Below are 11,070 nucleotides of genomic sequence, written 5' to 3'. Positions count from 1 at the left end.
ATCGGAAAGCTGAACAATGACTAGGGATGATAAAAGGAGAATTGATGTCTTTGACCTGTGGTGCTGGACAAGAGTATTGAATATATCGTGGACTGCTAGGAACAAACAAGTTTGTTCTAGAGAGGGTGGAGACAGGCTGCTCATTGGAGGCAAGGATTCTGAAGCTTCATCTGACATACTTTGAACATGTTTCAAGGTGGGACAAGTCCTTAGAGAAGGATGTCATGCTTGGGAGGGTGGTGGGAAGACCCTCAATGAGACGGATTGATTCAGTTACTGGGGTAATGGTGTGTCAGACACAATAAGACTGGAAAGGCTAGAGCAGGATTTAGGGCTGTTATACATAGGGTTGCTATGAGTCACCGGCAACTCAACAGCACATAACGACAACAACAATCATAGGAAATGTACCTTTGATGTCATCCCACTAAAATGTCAAAACGTCAAGCCAGTCATTTTGAGTACTGCCTCTTAACCCCTCCTTTTCCAAATTATTTCTTTGCTAAATCATTATAGACTAATATGCATGCCTCCTTATGGTCTTACCATACTTAACTATATCTTCCAAACTACAAGCAGGAGACAATTTCATTCTTGTAACCCTTCTACTCTCTGCCTTTCTTTATCTCTTTAGTTTATTTCCTATTTCCCCATTTTTATGTTCCAATAATAACCAACTCCAAAACCAATACCATTGTATTTGAGTCTGTTTTTCTCTTATTAACACTTTAGGACAGAGAAGAATTGTCCCAGAGGGTTTCTGATGCTATAAATACCTTCAAAGCATACTTTTTGTTGTGGAATTGATGACGATGATAATTAACTCTGGCATGTCTTGTAAGACCATTATGAATTATCTTTTCATCCAAGAAGTTTTCACAAAATACTCATTCATGGCTTAATACTTGCCTGCCAATTATTGCTTTTACCATACTATATTAAAATATCACAGTAGCTAAACTCATAGTTGTGGAGTCACAACTGACTCACAGTTGACCTTCTAGCAAATTTTCTGCTGCTGTAAATCACACTCAGGGAAATGGCCCATCTTTCTTCCATGGAGTAGTAAGAGGATTAGAAGCATCTGCCTTTGGATTGGCAGCATAACTCTTTATAGACTAGGCCACCAAGATCCCTAATATCAGAGTAGATGTCATTATAACATAAACTTTGATGTGAAGGATCTATATTTTATTCATGTTTTGTACCTAAAGATTAAAAAAAAATGTACTTGGTATGTAGGAGGTGCTCAATAAGTATGATTAAGCTTAATTTATCAATTTACATGCCATACTCCATATGTGTGGTTATATATGCAAATTCATAATTATTTATTCAAAACTTTATAAATGACCCACAAACAACATTGGAAAGGTAATTAGCACCATCCTCCATGGATTTAATAAGCCTTATCTTCTATTACTAAGAAGAGGATTTGATACTACCAATATATCTGAGGTCAACCAATGAGAGATCCTCTAAAGATTTATATTATTGTTCTGGATTAAGAAAACTAACAATCTGAGAAGAAGTTTAGTAAGAAAACTCTTAATAATTGTCATTCCATATATCATATAAAGTAGATATTTTTCTTATGTATTACAGCTTTGTCATCTGCATAACGCAGATTGTTGATAGATCGTCCACCAATCCTAATGCCACACTTCTCCTCCTAGAGCCCAGCCTCTCAGATAATCTGCTCTGCATACAGGTGGAAAAGGTATGGAGACAGGACGCATACCTGGCGTACACCCTTCCCAATTTTGAACCATGCAGTGTTACCCTGCTCTGTTCTGACGACTGCCTCTTGATCCAAGTATAGGTTTCGCATTAGCACGATTAAATGTTCTGGGATTCCCATTCTTCTCAGAGTCAGCCACAGTTTGTTATCATCCACGCAGTCAAATGCCTTTGCATAATCAATGAAACACAGATAGACATTCTTCTGGTATTCTCTTCCTTCAGCTAAGATCCATCTAACATCAGCTACAATATCCCTAGTACCACGACCCCTTCTAAACCCAGCCTGGACTTCTGGCAGTTCTCTGCTGATGTACTGTTCCAGTCGTTTTTAAATAATCTTCAGTAAAATCTTGCTTGCATGTGAAATCAATAATACTGTTCTGTAGTTTCCACACTCAGTTGGTTCACCCTTCTTTGGGATGGGAACAAGTATGGACCTCTTCCAGATCTATCAACAATCTGCATTATGCAGATGACACAACTTTGCTCACTGAAACTGAGGAGGACCTCATGCACTTACTGCAGAGGGTCAAGGACTGCAGCCTTCAATATGGACTGAGGCTCAATGTCAAGAAGACAAAAATTCTCACCACCGGACCAATCAGTAGCATCAGGATGGATGGCGAAGAGATTGAGAGTGTTCACAGCTTCAGTTTGCTCGGCTCCATGGTCAACACTCTTGGCACCAGTACCCAGGAAATAAAAAAACGTATTGTGATGGGAAAGTCTGCGGTTAGGGACCTCTCTAAAATACTCAAGAGCAACGGTGTCTCTCTGGAGACTTAGGTATGCCTGATACAGTCCATGGTTTTTGAAATCACTTCTTATGCATCAGAGTTGGACAATGACTAGGGAGGATAGAAGGAGAATTGACGCCTTTGAGCTGTGGTGCTGGAGAAGAGTATTAAATGTACCATGGACTGCCAAGAAAACAAACAGATTCATCGTAGAGAGGGTTAAACCAGGCTGCTCCTTGGAGGGAGGGATTCTGGGGCTTTGCCTGACATACTTTGGACATGTTGTAAGGAGAGACAGGTCTTTGGAGAGGGACATCATGCTAGGTAGAGTAGAGGGACAGTGCAGGAGGGGAAGACCCTCTATGAGGTGGATTGATTCAGTGACTGGGGTAATCGGGGTGGGTGTGTCAGAGGCAATGAGATTGGCACAGGATAGAGCACGGTTTAGGGCTGTTGTACATAGAGTCGCTATGAGTCGCAAACGACTCGACGGCACATAACAACAACAACAACATTGCAGCTTTATATTCACACACTCATAGGTCATATTTCTTATAATTTACATTAATCTACATAGTCAAGAATATGATACTTTTGTAACTCAGAGGAAAGTTTATGGTGATTTTCATTATCATTTCTCTCAAAGACTGAATTTAAGATATCTATGCTTGTAATTTACTATTTACTTGTTAAACTCTCCAAGAAATAAGCTGGTTATGTTTCGGGTAGTGAGTAGCTCATTTCTGAAAGGATTCAAAGAAGACCAAGCAAATTCTATAGGGAGTCTTAGAGAATGGGATTACAGGCAACACAACTGAATCATATATACATTATAAAACCTTTACCAACACTATTGTTGTTAGGTGCTGTCGAGTTGAACATGACTCATAGCAATGCTATGAACAAAAGATCTGAGTCCTGTTCTGCGCTGCACCATCTTCACACTTCCTGGCACCAAGAGCCCATTGCAGCTGTCAACATATCATTCTGGTTGAGGGTCTTCTTCTTCTTCACCGGCCCCTCCCCCCTTTCCAGCATCATGTCTTTTTCCAAAGAATTACACCTCCTAGCAACATTTTCAAAGTATGTGAGGCAAAGCTTCATCACCCTTGCCTCCAAAGAGCACTCTGTATGCACCCTCTCCACGACATCGCTCTTTGTTCTTAGCCATTTTCAGAATGAGGAACCTCACCCAGGAGCTGCCCTATTCCCCTCTCCTTCAATAAAGCTGCATTAAGCTTTCTTTCGTTTTCTCTGATTCTTTCCTTACATCCACGAATCTAACACTTCTGCGCCATTAATGGCCTCTGAAAACCTGTTGGATGCTCACTTTCGACTCGATGATACAAAATGACAACAAAAAATAAATGGCCAAGAAAGAAAATCTAGAAGTCTAGAAATCAAATAATTATGCAAAAGACTTCTTGAATGTATTAAAAAAAGCAAAGATGCCGGCAAGCTCTGGTGGCCTAGAGGCAAGAAACTGCACTGCAATCCCAGAGGTATGTGTTTCAAATCCACCAGATGCTCTGCTGAAGAAGGAGGGACAGTCTCTCCTCCTGTACCAGTTAGATCTGATTTGACGGTACACACATAAAAAATAATAAAAATTTAAAAAAAAAACAAAGATGCCACCATGAGGAGAAAGGTGCCTTTCACCTGAGCCATGACCTTTTCAGTTGTCTCATGTGAATGTGACAGTTGGACAATAAGGAATAAGGACTATTGTAGAAGAATTGGTGAATTTGAATTCAGTCTTGGTAGAAATATTGAATATGTCATGGATTGCGAGCAGGATGAATAAATCTGTCTTGGAAGAAGTAACAGCCAGCATACTCTTTATAGCTAAAATGATCATCTTCCCCTGGACATGTTAACAAGAGGGACCAGTCCTTGAAGAAAGACATTATGCTGGGTAAAATAGAATTGGCAAAGGGGCTACAAGTATAGACTAAAACATAGCAAAAACTGTGGAGATGGTACAGAAATAGAAAGTATTTTCTTCTGTCTTCGTTTGTAATCAGAATCACCGTGATTTGTAATAACTCCATGACACCTAACAACTGTATTGTTTATCATGTGCTGACATACTGCTAAGAAGCTGCACTGCTATCCCCAAAGGACACTGTTTGACTACAACAGCTGCTTTAAGGGAGAAGGATAGGCAATCTCACCCCGTGTGATTAAACTGTCTCTGAAAACCCACTGGAGGGTCATTCTGACTTGATGGCCCAATAAGAATTAGGATTAACACATTACATGAATAATTCCCTCTAATCCTTGCAATATCTTATGAGGCAGGTCCAGAGGAGGCTTATAGAGTGAAGTCATATAGGACTAGTTAATGGTAGTAGTTGTCAGGAGCCATTGAGTTGGAGTTGACTGATAACTAATCCTCTAGCTGGTTTTCAGAAGCTATATTATCACAAAGGATGAGATTTCTCATCTTTCTCTCAAAGAGCAGCTGGTGAATTTGAACTGCCTGCTTTGGGGTTGGCATCTCAACTCTTACCACTAAGCCATGAGAGCTCTCTAGTAAGTGGTATATTTGAGCCTCAATTCCAGATCTGTCTGAGTTTAAGCTTATGCATATGTGATTCCTTCCAAAAAGATTTATATTTGATTCAACTCTCCCTAATGGGAAGCAACTGTCCTGTACATGAAAAAATTGATCTGGTTTCAATGCATGGACTCATTGACTAAAGCCCACAGGTTTGAGAATCTTCTATAGGTGGGACATGCTTATTCCTGATTTTTTTTTAAAAAGGATAATTTTCTGATAACCAGATCTGATACAAATATAGGGGTTGGTTCCCCTCATGTAGTTTTGTTCTATTTTTGTCAGTCGATATTAAATAATAAAGCAGTATCGTGTAAGATACTAAATCCTTGATTATCTCTTGTAGAAGCTGTGTTGGCAGGCCTGATTGGTCCAGTGCTGCACTGATAACGGAAAGGTCAGCTGTTAGAATCTGCCCATAGCTCTGCAGGAGCAAGATGAGTGAGCATGCTCCGTTTCAGCATTTTAGCTTCAGAAACCCACTGGAGAGGAGCCATGAGTTGGAATCAACTCCATCTCGGGGAGTTTTAGTGGACTGAATATGGCTTTTCAAAAACACTACCAAACCTCCAAAATATTCTAAACCACAAGCTGCCTGGCACCACTAACACTGGGTACTCCATCACCTGGAGGTCAGAAGAAGTTGCCACCTGCTAAGAGGGGCTGTGGTGTTCCACTTCTTCACAGTGGTCATGACCTTCTCTTGTCTCCCTTACCCACTCCTGCTGTTAGTGCTGACACTCCATGTTTGACCCCATTAGACGTTTGAATTTGAAACCCACAGAATAGACTAATAACACAGAGAAACACTAAAAACGTCTCCAGGTGTTCCCTGCTTCTTAATAAAATGTCTAGTTATGCTATTTTTACTGTTATACTTCAAAAATTGCTATCCATGAATATAAAACACATGCAAAATAAAATTCCAGGTTTAGCTTAGGGGGTTTGAAAAAGTGATATATTTTTAACTCAGTTCTTAAAAAAAAAGAAAGAAAAAAATGTCATCAGCTATTTCAAGGTTCATGTATAGTTAAGGAAACGTATCTCATGCAAGCCACTCATTTTACACCAGTCCTCCGTGCTCTTCTGACCTCATTTGCTGATAGTATAATCTGTCTTACATCCCTTCATAAATTCACTACATAAGTAATTTCCCCCCAAGGCTATTTTCCCTTGAACCATGTGAAAGTAAATTGCTTATTTTTTTCTCCCTCGTGTAGAGCAGAGGTCACCATGCCTTCTTGTACCATTTCAGTACAAAGTGAGCTGCTCCCTTCTTTGACTTCCCTAAATGAGAACTCAACTGCTGTTTTCTTCCATCTTCCAATATCACCTTTGCCTGCTATTCTCATCCAGTTTACCTTGGAAAAGTGGAAGTCATTTATCCAGGACCGTGAGAAATGCTCTTTGTGGTGATGTACTGATGCTGTAGGTGAGCTTCGAGGAGTGGGTGTAACAGCTTATAGACCCAAAAAGGAGTCAAAGAACATTGACAAATAACTTGCATGAAAGAGACGTTCGACAGAGAGTCAGTGTGGCTCCTAACAAAATCGTGAATGTTATTCTGTGTGTGCATTTGGGCCCTCAGTCATTTATTCCTCAATATTTTTATTAGAAATTTACCTTCCCAAGAGATATTTAATGCTTAATATTTAATGTCAAAAATTATGCATTGTATTTAAAGTTGTCAGAAGTCTCATACTGCATATAGGTTTTTTCATTATTTCAATTTAATAAAGAGGACCTGTAGAGAAGTTAAGTGACCTATTTAAGGTCATATAGCTATTAAGTGGTAGAAAAGGTATTTGAACATTTTCAGGCTGAAATAGAATCACGAGTGTTAACCGATCTACTAGTCATCTTCCCTGTCCAGCTTCCACTTATGCCCTATGCATTTATTAAAGATGGTTGTCACTGATCCAAGATGGTGGAAGTCATTACGAAGTTTCTAACTGTATTTCTCAGCTATCATATCAGGAAACCTAGAATTTTACGCTCAGGATCTGAGCTCACTTTTTTTCATCACAATCTTTTTTCCCCAAATGAATATTTGTCTCTTATCCGACTCTGATTACATTGAAAGCTTTGCATGAATCCAAGGCATTGTTGTCTTTGATAAGATCATCATTATGAGCTCATTGGAATATCATAGGGATTCATATTCATTCACATTGGCTAGTGCTTTCTGATTCACTATAACATACATTTGTGATAATCACCACCTTCTTTCAGAGGAGGGCATTGTTTTTATCAATATTTTATGGGCAAATATTTGCCAGAGACGTGAAGTGATTTGCAAGGCCATGACACTTGTGGAAGCCAAGGACTTTTAGGTTAACAGAGTAATATCGAATCTTATTCAGAACTTCTCTTAGTGAGAAAGGCTCTATTATTACCTTCTGATCATTTATCATTTTGATCATCTATTATTTCAAAAGTATAATGATTTTTCAATTAGAAGCTCACTAGCTTCTGTGTCACAATATGGGACAAGTCAGGTACAGCAAAATAATCTCTATACTTCCTCATGACTAGACAGACTGTTTTTCTTTTGCCTCCTTTGCACATTTTTTCCTTACATGCTTTTTTTCTTTCTTTCTCCATTTCCCCCTTCCTTGCATTTCCCTGATAGAATTCCTATCTCATTGTTTTCTATAAAGAATCAAAACTAATATTTCAAAATAGAACATGAATTTCGCATTCAAGGGATATAGAGATGACTCCCAGTTTTCTGTCAAATAGCTAAATAGCACTGATGTCTGACTTATAAATTAGTGGATCTCAAAGTGTAGTCCCTGGACAAGTAAGATAAGTACTATTTGAGATTTTTGGGGGGAAATGTAAACACCCTGGCCCTCCCACAGGGAGCTCTAATGGATTACTGGTAAGACGTTGCATTGCCAGCTCAAAGGCTTCTAGTTCAAAACTGCCAGCTTTTCCACAGAAGAAAGATGAGCAACCTCCTCCCACGTGATTTATTGTTGTTGTTATGTGCCAATTAGACAACCAGTAGGAGTGTGAATAGACTGAGAATGTTTTGTTGTTGTGTGCCAGTGAGGCAGAATCAATCCATGGCTGACTCTACGGTGGGTTTTCAGAAGCAGTAAGTCTCATGGGAGGAGATTGCTCATCTTTCTCTTGTGGTGCAGCTGGTGGATGCAAACAGCATACCTTCAGGTTGGCAGTACAGCTCTTTACCACTTGGCCACCAATACTCTCTCTACTGATATCTGGGTTGTTGTTTTTTTTAAATAATAATACTGATGATAAACAGTAATAGTAAATGTGTGTAACCTATAAGGCTGTTAGATATTCCAGGATATCATGTATACAAATGAATGTTCTCTATATCATACGCCTCCAAACTCACCTTCCACATCCTTTGCCTTAACCGACATGTCTAGAAACTAATGAAAGGCTAGAAGGTCAAATAGGTAACATACAGTAATGGAGTTGATATGACAGAGGAAGTGAGGATTAAATAATAAAAAAAAGATAATTTGACCAAGAAATAGCATTCTCCTCCTCCTCTCATTGTCATCAAGTTGGTTCTGACTCATAGATGAAAAATCTCCAGTAGATTTCCTAGACTGTAAGCTACATGAGAAGACACTGCATATACTTCTCCTGAGGAACAGCTGGTGTGTTCAAAACAACAGAGTGGTGCAGACTTTGGATTAGCAGCAACTCCCTGTGGATTATGTCACAAGAGCTTCCTATAGTGATCCCACTATTAGGTTGATACACTAGAGGAATAAGAGCTGATGCATGCATGCTGGTTGCAGCACTTTTTATAATAGCAAAGTAATGGCAATAACTCTAAAGCCATTAATGGACAGATGGTTAAAGGAACTAAAGGACAGGCACACAGTGGAGTAATATACAACATTGAAAAATAGTAAAGAATTCATAAAATACTTCATAACATGGATAGATAGAAAGGATTTCATGCTAGTGAAATGAGCCATTTACAAAAGGACAAATATTGTACAAGACCACTGTTAAAAAACAAACAAACAAACCCAAAACTATAGAAATGTTTACACAGAATCGCACTATTAAAATTGTCAAGGAGGAGAAGGTAGGGAGTTGATGTTGTTTGTTAAGAGCTGTCAAATCAAAACCAACTCCTACTTGAGCCTTCAATGGATTTTCAGGGGCATAAATAACATGGGTGAAAGTGCCCATATTTCTTCCTAAAAGCATTTGGTGGATTCAAACCATGTGTTTGAGTTGGCAGCACAAGTTCTTACCCACTAGCCACCAGAGCTCCCTAGGAGGCAGGGATGGGAGTAAAATTTAATAAATAGATGATAAGCACATATGAGATTGATGAAAGAAAAGGTAATAAAGAACGAGTAGAAGCTTACACATTGTGAGTTTTGTAATTAATGTTACAAACATGTGCATGAAAACTGACTATAAAAAAGCATATGATATATAAATTTTCACTCAAATCACAATTAGAAAAAAAAAAACCACCTTTTTTTCCTTTGAATAAGTAGAGAGATATATAGAGGTCTATTGGACTGAACAGTGAAAACCAGAGAGGATCAGGACCATGGTTAGAGAAAACCCCTAAAGTATTCCTCCTTTATAATATTGGTCAAGCCACATTTTCCATTTCAGGCATGTAAGCACATATTTTATGTTTTTAAAATGCTCTATAGAGCTTAGTTCATATGGATTTTAATAAACTCCTACCTATATACCAAAATGCCCAACACAGTTCCCAGACCACAGTAGGAGCTCAGGGAATTTTCATCAGCTGGCTGACTATTTGATTATATAAACTTAAGTAGTCTTCACCTCGATGCCTGGGAAATTGTAAATGCTTAGTAAATGCTAACTATTGTTATTCCATGATAACAAGTGCCTTTTGTGAACTGACCTTGTATTTCCCCAAAAGCTTCAATAAAGATTAAATGCAAAAGCATTAGGAGTATAAGCAAATCCTTAGGTCTTGACATATTTACAGTTTAACAAAATACTGAGGCTCCCAATTAAAAAATAATAAGCTTGCCTATTATGGTGACACAAGCATTACAGGGCAGTCACATGCACTGCAGCTGTTACCCTGCTCTGCAAGCTTTGCCCTCAGAACTTTCAATTAACAGCAGCATGGAACTCACTCCTCACTCCATATGCAGATCCTCAAAGTCTTTCCTTCTTTGTAAAGAGTTAGATGAAAGAAAGAGTGGTGAAGGTTATGTATGATACATAACATGCTTTCTAGGGCCAGTTTGTAACTCACTCCCACTTCCCTGTCCACCTCAGCCTCTACCTAATATAGGGCCTTGAATGTCACCTGACAATTTTGTACCTTAGTATGTAATTAGAAAACAAAAAGAAAACAAAATAGCTTTACAGATGTTACCTTGGATAGGATGCAAAGTAGTTTACACAGTTCCTGAACACTTCCATAATATATAATGTTGAACATAATTTTCATATTCGTACTAATAATAGAACAAATTAAATGCCATGATAACTTAATAAAATTAATTCTACCATTAATCAACACCTGCAAAATCTCTGAAAGCAACCATTTTTCTCTGAGAAGTGTAAGAAGCAAAGTCTAAAATGCCATCATAGTTACTCAGAAAAATATGCTACTGTTATATTTCTATAGTTTGTTGTTGGTGTTATTAAGTGCTGCTAAGTCATAGATGACTCATTAGCGACCCTATGAAAGACCTGAACACTTGTAAAACTTTCATTGTTTCTCCATGTTCATAGAGCTTTCCCAAGGTAAGCTATTTCAGAAGTGGATGTCAATCCTGCTTCCAAGCTTGTTTTAATTGGAGGAACAGGGGAAACTACCAAACACTGTCTACCATGGGTAACCATTATCGCATTTGACACATCAGTATCATAGTGTTTAGCATCACAGCAAACACAAGTTACATCAGTTCAACAGATTGACAGACCAGTGCTATACCACTTAGAAGAATGTTTGACTAAAACCAATTAAAATCAGGCCTGAGGCCCACAGATTGAAATCACCCACCTTTGGCTTGGTAACATAAC

The sequence above is a fragment of the Elephantulus edwardii genome, unplaced genomic scaffold (genome assembly GCF_000299155.1).
Source record: "Elephantulus edwardii isolate Elephantulus edwardi_28Jun2011 unplaced genomic scaffold, EleEdw1.0 scaffold00025, whole genome shotgun sequence".
NCBI classification, from domain to species: Eukaryota; Metazoa; Chordata; class Mammalia; order Macroscelidea; family Macroscelididae; genus Elephantulus; species Elephantulus edwardii.
The sequence above is the reverse complement of the archived record's forward strand: the minus strand, read 5'-3'. Positions refer to the sequence as shown.